Source organism: Balaenoptera musculus, chromosome 14 (assembly GCF_009873245.2).
Source record: "Balaenoptera musculus isolate JJ_BM4_2016_0621 chromosome 14, mBalMus1.pri.v3, whole genome shotgun sequence".
Taxonomy (NCBI): Eukaryota; Metazoa; Chordata; class Mammalia; order Artiodactyla; family Balaenopteridae; genus Balaenoptera; species Balaenoptera musculus.
The window spans coordinates 87,501,573-87,521,155 of NC_045798.1; the positions used below are offsets into that span (position 1 = coordinate 87,501,573).

At 43.1% G+C, this 19,583-nt stretch overlaps 1 long non-coding RNA gene across 1 annotated transcript in view; it reads right to left on the reverse strand.

Moving 5' to 3' along the window:
* The window catches only part of LOC118880371, an 84,868-nt gene extending 66,600 nt beyond the window's left edge, over positions 1-18,268 (reverse strand). Inside the window, exon 1 of the long non-coding RNA XR_005016264.1 lies at positions 18,188-18,268. This is a non-coding gene — a long non-coding RNA (uncharacterized LOC118880371). The remainder of the gene's footprint in view (positions 1-18,187) is intronic.
* Between the last annotated feature and the right edge of the window lie 1,315 nt (positions 18,269-19,583).

Consider the following 19,583-nt stretch of genomic DNA (forward strand, 5'->3'; position numbering starts at 1 on the left):
GACTCACGAAAACAGAGCGTCTGAGTCAGGGAGCGGCCTCTGCATTTTTTAAAGCCCTCCAGGTGACTCCAGCGTGCCGCCACATTTGAGCACTAGTGTCTGCAGGTCTCTCATTTTGCTTGAACTGGACGGAGGCGTCCAAACATCTTGGATAAACTGATGATGGCAACTCCACACTCACTTTCTTCAACAGTTTTGTTGTCCTGTCCCAGCTGTGAGCCCACAGTTACTGGCACGTGCATCTGCCCATTGAAGATGCAAGCCACACAGATTTCACTGACAAAAGGATAATAAGAGAAAGGTAAATTGGATTAAGCCACATTTAAAGGCACACGCACTCAGTGTGGCAAAACAATCAGAAGTGTGTGGCCTGTTCCCTCTTCTCTGTGCCCTATAACCTTGTTACTTAAAAACATGGCTTCCTGAAAAGGTTACCAAGGGCCGTAATGGACATAATGGATGTCGAGGAAAACTCATACGAGAGCAACACGGCTGCTGTTTCCATCATCCTTCCCTGCGAACCCCTCCCTTTTAAAACCAGCCAAGTGAGGAGGCCAACTTCACTCTGAGTCAAGAACAAGAGCTGTGAATGTCAAGCCTTCGCTGCTCCAGTAACTTCACTCAGCCAACAAGCAACACATAAGACTGATTCCTAATAAAGCAATGAATAAACACTACTTATTAGCTTTGGTGAACAGACAGAGGTGGAGAAATTAGGGTCTAATAAGATGACTGTGCGGCCCTTCCCCTCCACGCTTCCGGCTGCGGAGAACCACACCTGGTTTAGAACCTGGTTTACAGCATCGATCAGCCGGAGCTCACGCAGCCATGGACCTCCACCACCGTTCCCACAGCCTGGGTTCCCTTCAGACGCGCGGGGACAGCACCACTGTTTACTAGCTCTGTGGTCTTGCACCGGGCATTTCACCCAGGATTCAATTTTCCATCTGTAAGATGGGATTAATGCTCGTAGCTTCAACACAGGATTGCGAGGCTTAAACGAGGACGACCCATGTCAGATGCTGACACTCGGCATTAAAACGGCAGCTGAAAGGCCCCCCTTACCCTGTTGTCCATGCGTTTTATATCCCACCAACACGTTCCCTGAGGGTGCATACTCTTTCACACCTTTTTCCCTTTTTTGGCATCCTCCCTGCATCTACCAAGGAGGCACTCAATAAATCTTCATTGCACTGAATTGGCGCTGAATTTTTAAAGAAGTCTGGAGATTATTGTTTTAAATAATGTATCATCTTTTCCCAAGAGACTCAAACATTCTCCTTTCAAATAGCTTCGTCAGGTGCCCTAATAGTTTTGTACGCTTTAATGTAAAAAATGTATTAATGATAGAGTACGAAAAGGATTCTTTCACATCATCTCCATGGCTTAATATTCAGTTGAAACATTTTGGTATAATAAATAGTGAGAATAATAAAGAAAGCCTGAAGGATTGCAGGTGCTCTTCTCTAAAGACGTTGCAACTGTTGCGTTCTCAACGCCCATTTCTGGAAGAAAATAGAAAAGTTCCTGAAATCAGGATGTTAAGAAAAAGTCAATCGGGAAGAGTAAAGAGAAAGGAGAAAGAGGCTTCTACTGCTTACGGAAACAAACAATGCCTAAAAAATAAATTAAAGCTGGTTGTCAACAGTCCCTTCTCCCCAGGGATGGATATGTGTGTAATAAAGATCTCCAGAAGCATCCACCCATATGGTTTGGTAAGGGTGCTCTGAATAGGCTGCCTTAAATTCTACCAGGAAGAGACTAAAGTGATTTAAAGTTTACATTCCTGTTGTAAATGGGCATTTCATTTTCTGTGTAAGGTCATATGATTTCCCTAGATTTACAGCTGCAACAAAAGACAACAGTTCAAACTTATTAGGTTTCTGGGGGTGAAGTTTAAAATGTTAGGAATGTTAAAAATGCTCAAGTGTCAGGCTCACGCCTTTGAATATAGTCCTTGCTCTTATAGCATGAGCTGCCATCACGCAAGTTAGGTATAACTGATCTGATAATTAGAGAACACAATTTGCATTATTGCAGACCTTTATGGATTATGAAAGACCCCTATCTAGTGCCCAGCAGAGGATAAAGAGGCTGCAATCCCACACGGAGCTCTCCTGGAGTGGCTGGTGCCTTGTTAAAAAGTGAAGAGAAGCCATGAAAAACACTGGGTTAATGAGAGTGAGGAAAAGCCTTAGGTCTTGAGTTAGGAGTTAGAATGAGAGTTAGGGTAAGAGCTGAAAAGACATTTGTTACGAAGAGTTAGGAAAAATAAGCGTGCTCATTTCGTGTGATGATTTTACTTGGAATCTATTCTAAATATTCAGTGATATTTATATCTTGCAGCTTTACACTATGGAAAAAAAAAGTATTTTTAATTGAAATTCCTACAGAATAAACCATTTTGTTGTCTGGGGCTTGAAATGCCAACTCCTTTTCCAATAGAAATAAATGTCGTTATGTAGGGATTTGTGTAGGGTTTTCTAAGGAAGGCAACTAATCAACTACAGAAGTAAAAATTTAAATATAGCAGATCTGACCACTTATTGAAGTGAACAGCTGTCCTCATCGTAGTCAATGAAGCAAACATTTCCCACAAAAATCTATGTTCTTTCAGGGCTCTTGGCCACGGGGTCTATCTCCTCTCCCTGGCCTTGTGTCAATCAGAATTTTTAATCTGCAGAGTTGCATGCCCCCCCTAAAATAACCAGCCACTTTGTCTAATAATAAGCAACCCAAAGGCAGAATCCATATGAGTTTAAATATCAAGATAAGTGAGACCCAGACATGGAGCTCAGACTTGTGGTTGCCAAGGGGGAGGGGGTTTGGGGGGGATGGAGTGGGAGCTTGGGGATAGCAGATGTAAGCTATTGTATATGGAATGGATAAAAAACAAGGTCCTACTGTACAGCACAGGGAACTATATTCAGTATCCTATGATAAACCATAATGGAAAAGAATATTAAAAAAAAAAAAGTACGGCCGACTTAAAAATTGCTTCAAAATTTAAAAGGTTAGATCTCACGTTAAGTGTTCTTACCATAATAAAATTTTAAAAATTTAAAGTATAATGTTGGTATTTAGCATACATTAAGGGCTTAATAAATATTAGTTCCTTGTCACACACAAAAAATGTATATGTATGTATAACTGAATCACTTTGCTGTACAGCAGAAATTCACACAACATTGTAAATCAACTATGCTTCAATTTTTTTTTAATTTAAACAAATAAATAAAAAGATAAATGAGACCAAGGCACAAATATCCATTGGTGCACTTGAGAGTTTCTCACTTTCAAGGGCATCTCTAGGAACTGGTCCCAAATATCCAATCTGCATGTCAGAAAAGAATGAATAATTACAGGAAGGGCCCTGGCAGAAGATAAGATACATTTTCCAAAGGCGAGAAACTGCTACTAGCTCTCTTGCTTTTCAGCCCCTGGAGATGGTGTGATCTGTTCTCTGACTTGTCGTTTTGGAAATCACACCCACCTTTCTCCTACCACCAATGGCTCCTGCAGGTATTGTGTCCCAGCAGCTTCCCACTCCCCACAAACTCCAGCACCCCTTCCAAGACTTCAGGCCACCCTCAACTCTGGAAGGCTTGTCACAGCAAAGTCCCCACAGAACTGTCTGGTAACATGAGCAGCTGAAAAGCACATCCTCCTGTTTTATTTCCAGGTAAGGAATGAATTCTAGAGAAATTTTAACCAAGAAAAAAGCAAAATGTATCTTTAGTCGGCCGATGACCATAAATTAATACCAAACATCATATTTGATAACCTTCAATGGAAATGACACAACACCACCGTTTTGGCAAACAGGAGAAGTAAGTGTAATCCAGAGAAGTTACAAATGCTCAATAACTTATCCCTATTGCCTGAAATTGGCTACTTTCTGTAATTGCAAGAGGTCTGTGTAAACTATTCAAAATACAATAATTATTGGGTTGGCCAAAAAGTTCGTTCAGGTTCATATGTATGGAAAAACCCGATTGAACTTTTTGGCCAACCCAATATTTTGGAATTCACTGTGTATTTACCCAGATTTCGTTTGAGGAAACCCATTGGCCCTCACTTCCAAGTCCCTGTAGTATATAACAAACTAAAATGAATGATTAAGAGCCCAGGCTCTAAATCACACAGAGCCAAGCCTGTTCTATCATGTGTTTTTCCTTCAATAACGATTACCGAATTATCGACTAATGATGGAATAGGCCACCCATCCCAGTTCTGCCACTTATTTGCTCTTTGATTTGGGGAAAGCCATTTCACTTCTTTTGAACCTCTCTTTTCTCGACTGTAGAACAGAAAATAATATCATCTCCCCCGGCTGCACTAAGACTGCCATGAGATCATGAATGTAAGCGTTTGGCATAGAGCAGGGCTCAGTAAATGCACCCATTGTCTGAGCTGCTCCCAGTGAGGATTCAGTAAGGAACAGATTCTGCTCCCACACTGGCCGGAGTGCGACTTCCTAGGCAATGTTGTAAGTACTTCACAGCCACTCTCCTTTATGAGCCCTGCATTCTAGAGGCTTTAAATAAATCAATCATACATCTGGACTGAGTTGACAGGTAGCCTTTACGTTCAAGGCAAAGAATTAAGAGCACAGTTTTATGAAACTATTCCTCTGTGGTCTTGGGGTCAGTATTAGAAACCCTTGCAAAGCTATGTCTCGGCCAAACAGACAAACGAAGGGGTGTCTGTAGTAGCTCAAGTCATTAGTTCTGTAGAGGAACCAGTGCAGATAAGGGGGAGGCAGCAGACGAACAATGGGAAATCCAGACGCAGAGAACATACTTTCATCCCACACATCAACTTATCAGATTACTGAGGGGAAAAGAAGCAAAAAAAAAAAAAAGAAAAAAATGGGGGAAAATAATTTAATATTTTCCCTCTTATCCTGTCATGCATATAGAAAGAGGCCATGTGAGCTCAGTCAACTGGGTAAAGTGTTTCTGAAATTGCTGACATAAAACTGGACATTTCTGAAAGCCAAGGACTGCTTTTCCTTCAGTCTGTGTTAATCCGGGCAGAGATACACTCACAATCATAAACTCACTGGTGAGTAAAATAGCACGAATGTAATAAAGTATTTCATAGTCTGGTACGTGTAAAGCTGGGAAGGGCCATACCTGCCACCAGCCCATTACATTCCCATTCATTCTCACCTCAACTATTCTATGGGACTTGCTTCACAATAGAATAACAATTATTACCACTGCTAATAATTGTATTAGTGTTTATCGAACACTACAGGATGCCAGGAATTGTTCTAAGTACTTTTCATGGATGAATTCATGTATTCTTCCCCAAATCTTATAAGATAGCTGCTCTTATCCCCATTTTACAGATGCGTAAACTGAAGCAAAAGGGCTTAATGTACCCAGGGATGCAGGTTCTGCCTGGCAGCACTGGGTCTTGGACCAGGACGTCAGTCTCTAGAACCTGTGCTGTAGCCACCACGTGATGCTCCGTAAAGGAATCAGCCCGGGAGTTATTGGATCACCTTCAAAACGCATAGCTCATGCTAAGGCAGATGCTCCTCAGTGTCCAACAAATGGATACCCTCTGTGCTTTATCCTCTGGTCACTTCTTCTCCAAGTCTAGCCCCAGTTCCATCCTTGGGTCCTGCTATTAACGATCCCCTGGTCCCCTCTCCCAAGCTCATTTGTGAGCTGACTGCGTCATTGTGAGGTTCCTCATCTAAAGAACTACCTTTTCATGTTGGTGTATAATGGGGGATGGAGTGTGGTGGGATTCAAGGTGGGTCAGAGGCAGGTACCATTTCTCTGTGGCCGGTCATCTGGGAGAGATACAGGAGGTTCCGTAGGAAAGGATGAAGGTATTGAAACTGAGGAAGAAACTGAAGTGAAAACAGATTTTGAGAAGGACTCTGAAGTGAAAACAGATTGAAAATATAAATTGTCTACAGATGACGTGTTAATAGGGCTGAGAGAAAAGGGCTATGATCTCGGGGGAGGATATGCATGTGAGCTGAGCAGGACCAAGGAGACGGTTCAACACAGGCTGGACATCGGCTCCTGGTGGGTTAGATACAAGAGCAGCATGAGAATTCTTAATAAGCAGTGATCCATGGATTTCTAACATCTCTTGGTGCGGAAAGTCGTTTTGTGGGATGGAAAACCTGGGCCTGGAAGTGCACAGACCTCACTCCCTGTCACAGCTCTTCACACCACATGGTCACTGGCAGAGAGAGACCTGGCCTTTCCCAGCAGACAGCTTGCCAGCTGGAAGGGACCATCCCGAGGGGCCCAGATTCAGAGCCGGTGCCTGGAATCCCCTGGGTCACTGAGAAGGGCAAGTTCACATAGAAGCAAGGTAGGGGTGGGGGAAGGTTTCCAACAGAGGGGCTGTACGAAGGTGTCGGGCTGGAAGGGGCCGCACAGGTTCACACATGCCTCCATGCAGGTATATGACCCCCGGACCAAGCCAAACGCCCAAATACTAAACTATGTGTTCAAGATAAGAGCAGAATCCACCTTGAGCCTAGACATGACACCGAGGCCCTCAGCCAAGGCCCTAGTCTCCTCTGAACTCCTTCTAGAACGGGAAGAAGGATGCTAGAGCCGGGGACGGGCAGAGGGCCAAGCAGGTGCTCAGGGCAGAGTCCAAGTTGCTGGTCAGTGGTGAGGGGCGGGCACTAAAACTTGTTAAAGTACGCCCCCAACACTCGACCTGAGGAAACAGAAAGCGCTTTAACTCCCATCTGAAAGGATTTTAAAGGTATTTTCTAGGCTTAAAATGTATGTGGAAGTTGTGTCTCTCTACAGGTCCCGAAGCACTAGTATGGATATTATGAACCCCACTGTTAGCTCCCATGTAGTTTCAGACTTCGTATCACAAACACATGGAGACTGGGAAAGAGTTAACAGCCCAGCAGGCAGTTCTGCGCTTCCCTCTTCCCTCTTCTAAAACGTGCTTCATTCACAGCATCTGGTCGCCCTCCTGAAATGGTTGTAAACTGAGCAGTGCCCTGATCTACGGCACTTCGCCAGCATTGCTGACACCACCTGCTATGAAGTGCGGCTCAGAGCACTGCCATGCGGCCTGTCCTGTCTGTTCTTTGAATCCTGTCTCTACAGCCCACAGTGCTGTTGTTATAAGTGAAAGAACAGGAAATGAGAATTAGATTTTGTATCATATGTAATCAGGATGCTGTTCAGTTGCCCTCTCGGAGTGCATGATGCTGTGCTAAGCTTCTCCACTTGCAGACCTACTGTGTGTAGGTGTCCTCTCTCTCATATGTGTGTGTATGTGTGTGTATCTATGTATTTATGTATAAGTTTATATGTGCATAAGTGTGTATGGATATATATGTGTGTGTATTTTTGTGTATACGTGTGATGTATGTCTAGATGTACATGTATGTATGTGTGCATGTATGTATATATGTATCATGTGTATGTGTGTGTATGTGTGTATACTCATGTAAGTCTATGTGTATATCTGTGTGTATATATATGTGTGTATGTATATGTGTGATATATGCGTGTATATATTGTGTATGTGTGCGTTTATATGTATGTGTATATACGAGAATCTGTGTGTATGTGAATGTGTGTATGTATGTGTACTGTGTGTATGTATGCACACCTAATTGTATACATATAGATATCCTGACATCAGTCCTGTGAGATCAGCATTTTTCATCACTCTTGTGACCTTGAGGAGTCAGGCGAATATCCCTCGCTAAGTGACAAGACCATTGGCACCCAAGCCTGTCTGATGCCAAAACCCACTTGTTCTATTTCCAAAGAACAGTTGGGACTAACGTGCATCTGAATGGGGTCAAATGGAGAGTGTAGACCAGGGATCCACAGTCAAGATAACAATAAAAACAGTAAGCTTCGGAAAGCCTTAACAGCCGCCCGTGGATAAGGAATCCCCGACATCCTGGAGAGACAGGAAAGGCGGTTACCCGAGACCCAGAATGTGGCTCTGTCTCTCCAGCACTTCACGGATCCCTGTAGATCCACACCCGTGATGGTCAACAACCCAAACATAATGTGCTCCTCTGTACGGACCCAGCTCTTTCAAACTAATGCTCCCATTCTTTAAGTAAGTCTGAAAATAAGATAACCCCTTTAGGGAAGAAAGAAGTATCTCTGTATGTGTGTGCACACACAAAGGCAACACGCGTGGCCAACCGAGAGAATATTCTTAATATTTAAAACTGTTACAGACTAATAACAAAAAGATGAATACAAAACGCAATAGAGAACGATGTTCACAGACAATTCTCACACATACACGCAAAACGAACATCTAGTCAACTTACGAAAAAAATGAGCTCACCATCAGAGAAGGAAAAAAATAGTGAAATACCGCTTTTCCATTAACAAGCTGGGGTATGATGACTTTCATTGCTCTGTCGTACGTTCTGTGTATTTCAAAGTTGTGACCGTGTTATTGTGACTACCCTCAGAAAAGACGTGCTGTTGCTTTACGAATGTGTCGAGGAGAGGGAGCACTTCGGGTCCTACGAGAGAGACTTACTACCCTGTAGAGGGACAAAGCTTCCTCCTTGACGCTCTGTGTCCCAGTGAGTCACATTCGTGCAAGTACCTTCCTTGGCGGGTCCGCCTTGACAATCTCTTTGAAATTGCCGGAATTCAAGTCAAAATAGCTTCTACGTCTGAGTACTGAGAGTTCTACCCCGCCTTCAATGTAGTCAGCCTAGCAATCTCCCACCATCTTGCCCCAAGGGGTTTAAAGTACAATTTCCTAAAGCAGCCAAGATCAGAGGCAAGGTTACAAAACCCAAGAAGTGTTCTATCCCGGCTCTCAGGAGCTGTTCTTCCTGGCACGGTGCCCTGAGCAGAGGCCGAGGCTCACGCAGGATTTCCTGCCGTCCCCCTGAATTGCCAGGCTTTTTTGAGTTGAATTCAGATGCGGCAGCTTTTTACTTAAAAAATAATTTGACACAACTGAATGGATTCAGCAGCCTACTTACTTTCAAGGAAAAAAATGGAGAGAGAGACAGAGACAGAGAGAGCCCTCCTTCAGCAGCTGGGCTCAGCCCGAATGCTTTACCTACCCGTCATCCCCAAATAGCATAACCACTTCGCTACCTTTTTCAGATGCAGCTTCCCTGTGCCCATGTCAGCGCTTTGCATGTTCTCTGCAGAACTCAACCTTCTAGATGGTTGTTGTGTCTTAAAGCAGATAACTTGGCAAAGCTGTGGGATCCTTCTCATCTCAGGAAAATTATAATAGCTTGCACATTTCCCCGGGTGTGTGCTCACTAGACCTGGCAAATCCTTAGTTCCTGAAACATTCAGCCAAGTGAGTCTAAGGGACTTTTTGTGTTGTTAAGACAGTGGCTTCACCAGGATTAAACACTCCTTAATGCAAATCCCCAGAAGTGTAAAACTATGCCCAGTATTGTATCCAGAGCTCTTAAGATAGGGCCTCATTAATTTATGACCACTGGTTCACATCTGCATCCTTCTCAAAATCAAGACGTGTTGTTAAATGTTTATTCTACCCCTCTCCACTCCTCATTTTAAACCATTAAAAGGAGGAATGGAGAGGGGAAAGGATGAGAGGGAAAGAGAAAGGAGGAGGGATTGAGGGGCTCCCCAGTGTGAGGTGCTGTGAACTTCCCAACACAACTCCGCCACCCCCGTGTCAAGACCACGTGCCTTGACAACCTGCCCTCTGGTCCTCCTACACCTCCATTCCTCCTGTGTCTCTGGTCCTCCTGTGTTCAGTAAGATCGTGAGAGAGACTCAGACAGACTCATGAGGAGCACAGCATTTCTACTGAATTCAAGATCTTCTCCACAGAAACCTATGGACAGAGTTTCCCATCGATCAAGTAAGTTACCAGTAATTTTTTCTAAAATAATCTCTGAATCATGCCTCAGAATAAGCTCTTAGAAGTATTATTATGGGAACGAGATATATGAAGATTTTTAGGACTATCATTTTGTATCAGTACATTTCTCTCCAGAAACGTCTTGTATTTCACCTTTACCTTTACTGATATTAACAGAATTTTAATTTTGAGGCCTTAGGTCATTATATTTAGTGGCAATATTTATGTTTTTTAAAGAAAGTCATTACTTTCTTTCAATATTCAAATTGTATGTGACTTAATTTAATTCAAAGGAACTTCCAGGAGAATTCATGTTATGATTACCAATGTTATGATGGGTACCAATGTCAGAACAGGGTTCACTAAAATGAACTATGCTCTGGAAAGGATTGGCTATAAGCTCAGTGCAAGGAGGTCAAACCTAAAAGAGATCTGTGCAGCCTCATGTATTCCACGTTCATGGTTAGAATGTGTGGTTGTTGTCATAAAGCTTGTACAAGAGACAATACAAAACCCTGGCATTGTTCAAAATAATCTACCACATATTTACTTACACAAAAATTACATGTAATCCTGACCATATCTGAATATTTTACATGAAGTACATAATTACATGTAATCGTGAACAAACCTGAATGTTTTACATTTTCCTGTATTCCAATAACATTCACTCCCCTAACTCAGTAGGGCAACCACAGTCAAACATGTGTGTTGTTGATGATTTTATGCTGTTGTTTGGTTCATGTGTCTCTTCTGCTTTGTTTTACCCACAACATGAATGGCTCCAAATTCAGTCTTGAGTCCTCAACCTCTCTACCCCTGACGCTACGTCTACACCAACACTGCCTTTGTCTCCCCAAACCTGAGGTAGCAACTTAGAGTTCTTAACTTCAAGAGATTCAAAAATATGTTCTAAAGATCCTTAAATTTAATATGCCCAGTGCTGGACTGACCATTTTACATCTGACTCCCAACCATGTACTATCGGCACTGACCATCCTAGTTAATGGAACCCTGGCAGTTCACCTAACTTCCTCTCTCTTTGTCTCTTGGTTTTTGCTCATCCATCTGGCTTCCAACCCACATTCTCCATCATGACCACGTTGTCTTTGTTCATTTCCTTATCTCATTTTTTTATGACATGTGCTCTCATTCACCTCAAACCCCTCTCCCCCAAGAGGCACGGGGCAGCATGAGTAAGGGGACTTCCATCATAAAGTGCCCAGGTATAGGAAACCTCTTTATCCCTGCAGGTCAGAGACTCTCCTCCCCTACCTCGATACACCAGGTGGCCCAGCCTGGGGAATCTCCTGGTACCCTCCCAGGCAGCACCAATAGAAACCAATCTGAACACCAGCAGCACAAGATAAGCCAAGCAGACCAAAATGGCACCACAAACGGTCTGAAAATTTTGATTATTTTTGGAACCACAGCCTATAAAGCTAGACTAGGATCTACAGGCAAAACTTAAACAGAGTGACTGCCTTCTAAAATAAAATACTTAAAAGGTCCCAGAGACTCCTAACATAATACTCAAAATGTCCAGGATACAATTTTAAAAATCTCCCATAATACCAAGAATCAGAAAATCACAAGCTGAATGAGAAAAGTCCATCAACTGATGTTAACACTAAGATGAATCAGATGTTAGAATTATTTGACGAGAATTTTAAAGCATCCATCATAAAAATGCTTCAGCAAACAATTATGCTACATCTTGAAACAAATGAAAAAGCAGAGAAATACCAGCAAAGAAATAGAGGTCATAAAAAAGAACCAAACGGAAATAATAGAACTGAAAAATACAATATTAGAAATTTTTTAAATAGTAGAGTGTCCAACAGTGTAATGGAGAAGACAGAAGATGGAATCGAGGAACAGAAGGACAGATCAATAAAACGTACCCAGACTGAACAACAGAGAGCTACCAAAAAAATGAACCAAGGCTCAGAGACATGCGGTCAACAACAAAAGACCAAACATTCATATCAGATCCTCTCAGAAGGTAAGGAGAAAAACTGTGGAGCTAAAGAGTATCTGAGGGAATAATGGATGAAAACTTCTCAAATTTGGTGAACACCTTAAACCTATAGATTCAGCAAATTGAATAAAACTCAAATACAATAACCCCCAAGAAATTTATGGTAAGTCATATCATAATTAAACTGCTGAAAACTAAAGACAGAAAAACTCTTGAAGGCATTTAGAGAAAAATGATACATTACCTTTAGGGGAACATGAATTCAAGTGACAACAGATCCCTCAGTAGAAATCACGGAGGGCAGAAGGAAGTGGCAAAACAGTTTTCAAGTGCTGAAAGAGGAGAATTGTCAACCAGTAAAGCTATCCTTCAGGGATGATGGAGAAATAAAAACACTCTTAGATGAAAGGAAAAAAGAAAAGAATTTCTGACTAGCAGACCAGCTCTTAAAGCATGCTTAAAATTAGTCCTTCGAATGTAAAGAAAATGAAAAAATGAAGAAATTTTGTGGCATTAGAAAAGAAAAAAGAGCAAAGGAAAGAGTAGAAGTATGAGAGTATGTAATCAATTATCCTTTTCCTTGTGAATTTTCTAAATAATATATGATGGTTGAAAGAAAGAGATAACACACTCAATAAAGTCATATTTAAGTGTAGAGCAGGTAAAGGGACCTAAGTGGAAGCGAGGTGTACACACTTCACTCAAAGTGGTAAAATGTTGCTACCAGTAGACCATGATAAGTCACATGTGTAACTGTAACACCAGAGCAAACACCAAGAAAACTACACAAAGAGATACACTCCAAAATACAATAAACAAATCAAGGCGAAATCCTAAAACATGTTCAAGTAACCCACAGGAAGGCAAGAAAATAGGAGTGGAGAAACAAAAAGCAAAGGAAACATACAGAAAACAAACAATAAAACGGCAGACCTAAGTCTCATCATATCAATAACCACTTTAGGTGTAAATGGTGTAAATACATAGAGTAAAAAGCAGAGACTGATGCAATACATGAAAAGAACAGGACCCACTATATGCTGCTTAAAAGAAATTCATTTCAAATTCAAACACATAGATAGACTGAAAGTAAAAGGATGGAAAATGATATATCATGCAAACGTTTATTCACAAAAAGCTGGAGTAGCAATATCAATATCAGATAAAGTAGACTTCAGAGCAAAGAAAATTACTAGAGACAAAAAAGGGACATTATTACCAAGAAAAAAAGACCATATGTTGATATTCTGGACCATAAAACAAACCTTTAAAAATTGAAATAATGCAGAGTATGTTCTCTGTCCGTATGGAATCCATTCATAATTTTTTAAAAAACTGTCAGAAAACTAAGAATACAAGGATACTTCCTCAACTTAATAAAGAACTTCTCCAAAAAACCTACATCTAACACTATACTTAATGATGAAACACTCAGTGTTATTCTCCTAAGATCAGGAACAAGGCAAGAATATCCATTCTCTCTTATTCAGCATCTTCCTGGAAGTTCCAGGAACTGCAATAAGGCAAGAAAACAATAAATAAAAATAAAATAGATTGGAAAGGAGGAAATCACACTATCCTTATTTGCAGATAAAATCCCAAAGAATCTGCAAGAAAACTCTCAGAACTAGAAGGTGAGTTCAGCAAGTTTGCAGAAACAAGATTAACACACAAAAGGCAATTCCATTTCGATATATTAACCATGAACTAAGGAAATCAAAATTTAAAATAGTATTATTTGCAATCACTCCAAAGAAAATGAAATTCTTACTTATATACTTAACAAAACATATTCAGGATCCGTATATTGAAAATTTTAAAACACAGATGAAAGTCATAGAAGACCTAAGCAAACGGACCCTCATGTGTTAGAAGACTCAGCGCAGCTCTCCCTCCACATCGTAAACCGCTGCCATGACATACGGTCATCACCACCATCACAGCCACGTGAGAATATACTAGAAATTCTTGCTTTCTTGTCGGAATCCAGCCGCTAAACAACACACTGCCTGCGGGCAGAGACTGAACTTTTCACTATTGTTTTTCCAGGGCCTGGCCCAGCACCTGGCACAGAGACCTTCAGCAAACACTGCTTAGACCAATGAGTCAAGCAAAGAAGGAGTAAGTTGGTCCAGAAGGGAATGTCCTACAGGCAACTAGGGGATGTAGTTCTGGGTTTCAGATGAGCATTCAGGGTTAGAGGTTTAGATTTAGGAGGCTTCAGCCTTAATAAGGCTGACTGCAAAGAAACTTCTGGGGAATAGAGAAAGAAAGAGGGGGTGGAAAGAGAGGTCCGAGGGAGGGAGGGGGGAGGGGGAGGGAGGGAGGAAAAGGTAAAGCCATGTAGAACAGCAACATATGAAAAACAGAGGTGGGGGAAAAGGTCTAATGAGTGAGAAGAAACAGACAGGGAGTAGGAAAAATCCAGGATACGGCTCACAAGGAAGCCAAGCTGGTCAAGCGCAGCAAACCTGCAGAGGTCTAGTGGGTAACGAATACAGGGGCTGGTCAGGACAAAGTCACCATCCCTGCCTTGTGGGGTGGGGGGCTGGGGACGGATAGGCAGTGAGTTGGGGGTCTCGGTGGCTGTAAAGACCAGAGAAATGGGGCAGAGACAAGGCGCTAAGGGAGGGTTTGACAGGAGGAGAACAATCTGAGGAACGTACATGCTGAGAGGACAGAGCCGATGGAGGATGAGAAATCGAAAACCACAGAAAGAAGAGTAGGAGACATTACTGCTGGAGCAGGAGCCCCCAGGGGATGGCGGGAAGACCGGAGCACAGACCAGAGGGAAGGGAGGTCACCGTGAGAGGTCAGGGGACCTCAGATGCTCCGAGGTGAGCAGACTGGGGTGCACACGTCAGGGCATCAAACTATTCTCTCTAATCAGTTATGTGCTGGAAAGATCTGGTCCAGGGAAGGTGATCCTTAATGGATTGACAAGGTTTTAAAGTTACAAGGTGAGTAAAGGAACTGGGGAGGAAAAAAAGTTGCCAGGAGTCACTGGAAGTTGACCTGAAGTGACCATGTGTACTTCCCAGCCAGACCTTGACCTTCCCTCGGCCAGAGGTCAGCGGTCCAGACAGGGAAGGAGAAGATAGGAGGGGGGCTTCAGAGTCTGCAGGACGGATCCCGGGGCCTTCTCCATCTTCCCTTCTGTGTTTTGTACTTCTGGGCTCTTGGATGTCGGCCAAAGTCTAGCCAGACCCCATTTTGCTGTATATCTGAGGCTACACAATCCCTGTGTCCCCCAACGTTTCTACCGTCTACTAACAAAGCTTATTCATTGTCCTAGCAGCAGAAAAGATTCCAAAATTCATCTTCTCCATAATTCAGACCCAAGTCAGCAGGATGGCAGGCTCGGGTAATCTGGCCAACTCGCCGGCCACGATACCTCACGTTGTAATCCATCACCATTGTGAGCTGCGTTCACAACATTTCTTTCTTTGGCATAAAGTGTGAAATGCAAAGGACTGTTAGGACAGAGAGAGATGAACCAATGAGATATTGAGACCCAAATACGTGCTTTGTTAGAAACGAAAATGGAAATGTGATTCCAGGAGAAAAAGGATTTTGTGGCAACATGGTCACAAACTCCTTTCAAAACATGAAAAATAAATTCACTCTCAAGAAAAAGAAGAAAAATGGATCTGACAGATTCATTCTCTCCTATCTGGAGGTTCCTCCTCTGAGCCTGTACGTCGAGAATCAGCCTGAACCAGCAAGGCTGGGCCGTCAGGACGATAGCCTGATTCCCATTGTCACCCAGCCCCCGTCCTCTCCTCACTGGTCGCTGCTTTTTAACCCAAATGTGATTAAGTGGCTTGTCCCAGAAATGAAAAAAAAGTCAGCTTCCAGCCCAAACGCAAATCGATTACGCACTCACGAGTACCGTTACCACTCCCAACATCCGCTACTAATTTGAGTGTTCAGACCTTTGATTGTATTTCTAATCCAAAAAGGAAAGAAAAAAATCCTTCAGTGGCTCATTAATTACAGATTTCTCCTTGTAGTCTTTGAATGTAGGGCAGAATGATGCGTGTTGGACAGAACAGAATTATAAACTGTGGTCCGAGGCTCTGACGATTATCAATGCCACTGCCTGATATTGTAGATGGGCTGCCTACAGACCAGGAAAGGAAGGCCCCACGGGTAGCTTTTCCAGACCCGGGCAGTTTTGACCACATCCTGCCACCCATCAGCTGTAACACACAGAAATGCAGGCAACCGGATTTAACTGGCATATGCCCATCTTTGTTTACATCAGGGAGATTTTCTGCCTACCTAAACCTAGATGTGGCTGGAATGTGCCCAGGACACAGTAGATTCTCAATACGTATTTATTCAGTGCTTCCTGAAATCAATGCAAATGAGAACCCACTTGATCTCCTTGAAGTCCCAACCATAAGTGATTCTCGGACACAAGGGGAATCCTGACAAATTCCCTGCTGAGGATGATACAGTTTGTCAAATTATTATAGAATCATCGTGACCATTTCTGAACCAAATCTTGGAATACTAAGTCTAACGATGGACTTCTTCTGAGTTATGAACTAATTTATATAAATATTCATCATTTCATTATACGGTTAGTGAATCGCTTTAGTGGATAAATTTTAAATTGCTTGTATTCAGAACTGTCTCCGAAAATCCAAAATAACTGTAAGGCAAGATCTAAGGGTCCCATCGCAAATCAGAGCTAAACAACTTGAACGCTGTGATGCTCATTTTGAGAAGTTCTCACCTGCAAAGGGACATGATCTGATAAATTGCTCAGTCCCCAAAATTACGTAACACCCCATGCATGAACCACTTTAGAGAGAGAGATCAGTGATGTAATATTACGATGATACGCCTACTAAAATCTGCCATCATCTTTCTCTTACACGTGGGGGAAATAAGTTTATTCACAACATAGTAACATTGCTTCATCTCTTCTTCTTAATAGTTTGTAGCCTATGGATCCATTTCTGAGTGTTTATCTTGCCATGTGCCTGGAGGATGGTAAGATGGGGAGGTTTTTCTGATGGATGTGTCTGCCCCCTTCTTACCTACTAAAATCAAGTGTCATGTTCAGCTACTAATCCTGAGATGGAACAGGTAATGGTCAGATAACCCTTAACAATTTTAGATAGATTCCCAAGTCAAGACCTTATAAAGGTCATATAAAAATGTTCAAAATGTCTAAAGACATAATGAAATCACAGCATTCTCCTTACTTTTGAAGTACGCAAATCAGCCACTTATTACTATGTCAAACTAGCTGCCCAGTAACGGTATATGTCAAAATTTTAAAAAAACAGTTATCATTTGTGTGAAAGTTTGAGGAAAAAAATGACTAATTGGGAAGGGGGGGGGAAAGACCATTTCGAGTCTATTTTCCAAAAGAAAATCAAGGAGGAAGCGTTAGAAGAATTTGGTTTCATCCAGCTTTGCTACTAACTTGTTATTAACTAGCTGCGTAAGTCAGACAACCTCACACGGTTTCTCATGAAGTAGGGTGATAATCCCAAAAGCAAAATGAAATTATTTGAACTTCCAGCTCCAATAGTCTCTGACTGGCTACATTTCGAATGTAATGTGAACGTGAAAACACTTTTTTTTTCTCTTTCCAAATCTCTGAGCCTCCTGGCGCACGAAGTGAAAACACACAACATCCGCTCCTGAGCTGCCAAGAAAACCGTCCTCACCACACTGAGCAGCGATCTGAAAACACTTTTTAAAACAGATTTTGGTAACGGCAGAACAATGGCAAGATAGGCTCTTGATAACATCGAAGGAAGGTCGAGGGTAGCTCCAATGGGGACCCCAGCGCACAACGGGGACCCCAGCTGTCACGGGCGCACAGCTGCTCAAGAGCTGCTGTACCATCTTCTTTTCCGCACTCAGAGAAGACGCGGGGTATCTTTTTTATCTGGGCTAAACTGACATGACATACGTGAGCATTAACATATGTTTTCAATCTTTATTAGCAACGCTATTAGCCTCAAACACCGCTGGGACTTTCTGCAGGACCGACATCTCTGTGTTGAGCTACATACTTGCTCTGTTTTGAAGTTTCTCTCCCTCCTTTCTGCCCCCACTTCCCCTTTTTTTAATTTAACTAGAGAAAATGACATGTTAATTTCAGCTCCACCTCTGCTGGGTCATCCTGGGGTCAGCAGATCAGAGACATCAGCAGAAGAAGGAAGACAGCGCCTCCGACTGCGACTGCGGGGCAGGGTGACCCAGCCATCAGTCACGCTGACGCACGTTTGAACGATGACAGTCATCTGTCAGGAAGCGGGAGGCGGCGCCTCATTAACACAGGGCTCACCTGCCGGGAGCTACACCTCACTCATAACAATATCCATCACTCACCTCCAAAGTGTTGCTTTTTTCTGCTTTGATGAAATAACAGGCCCTCTATTTCCTCCCTTGTTTCCCCTCCGAGTTCACAGGGCCAAGTCACTGGGGAGGGAAGGAAGAAGTGGTGAGTTGGGGTCAGGGCAGGACCAAACAGCCCTGGGAGGGGAAGGGTGCCGTCAGAAGCCGAAAGAAGGCATCTCGCTTCACGGACCGGGAGAGGTCAGTGGATGGGGCCACTGAGAGGTGAGCTCCCCACACCCCAGCCAGGGCTGCGAGAGCCGGATCAAGATTCCCACGCATCCCCCGCACCGCTGCCCTCAGTGAAGGCGTCTCCTGGACAGAAATATTCCAAGACCTCAAATTCGTTTTTCACTTTGTTTCTTGTAAATACAGATAACTTGCAAACAACCACAAAACTTTCGTTTTCTGAGCGTCGGAATCTACCACCACAAATCTCTACTAAATACCTGCACTTTTTCTTTCTGTGTCAGCCTCTAGCGTACAACATTTAATTAATTTAGTCTAAGGAAACCTTGAAACGCTGCCCACAAAGAAAATTCTTCTAGAGAAAATTTTGTTGTGAAACTATATTTAATTATGTTCCCCAAAGGAGGCTGTCACACATTCGTTGTGATTCAGCCTTCATGGCCTGTACAATCCCAGGTTCTGGGTGGTGTGTGTGTTTCTTTGATGGGCCATAAATAGACTCTGTTACAAAGTTTTAACGGGAAGCCCAGTTTAAACTTGGGATACCATCCAGATCGGCTCATAAGTTACAAAAATGTGTTACTCTCCCACTGTAGGGGAGTTACACACACACACACACACACACAAACACACACAGAGATTTGGCCTTTCTCAATTCTTGAAAAAAGAAAATAATAACATACCTTTTTTTTTTCCAGGTTGGAAAAGTAACCAAAGGCCACTAAAGCTCAAAGGGAGCTTATGGACGATAAGATCGAGGCCAGGAGTGATGGAGTGACCTTTCTGAGGCCGTGCAAACGAGAGGCAACACAGCCAGAGCTCGAGGGGCTGCCTGGCTCACAGAGGAAATGGAGGTCCACGTGGAAACCTCACTGTAGGGGCAGGAGTCGTAACAGTCGACGGCCAGTGTGACACGCACCCTGGGTGCCTAAGGGACCTCGGGGTGGTGGTCACTTGCACGCAAGAGGCGGACGGGCCTTCGAGACCAGGAAGAGAGAGAAGCTGGCACTGAAGCACCCCATGCCAGGGCCGGCCAAAGGCAGGTTTCCCCGCCCCGGGGCAGCTGGAGGCCTTTAACTTTAAGTAGCGAGAGAAGCAGCTGACGGCCAGTGGATGCAGGGACCACGGAGCACCGTCCTTCGGGGTGTCCCCAGCTGGCAGCCAAGCTCCACCTTCCGCTAGCGTCCTAGCCGCTGACGGA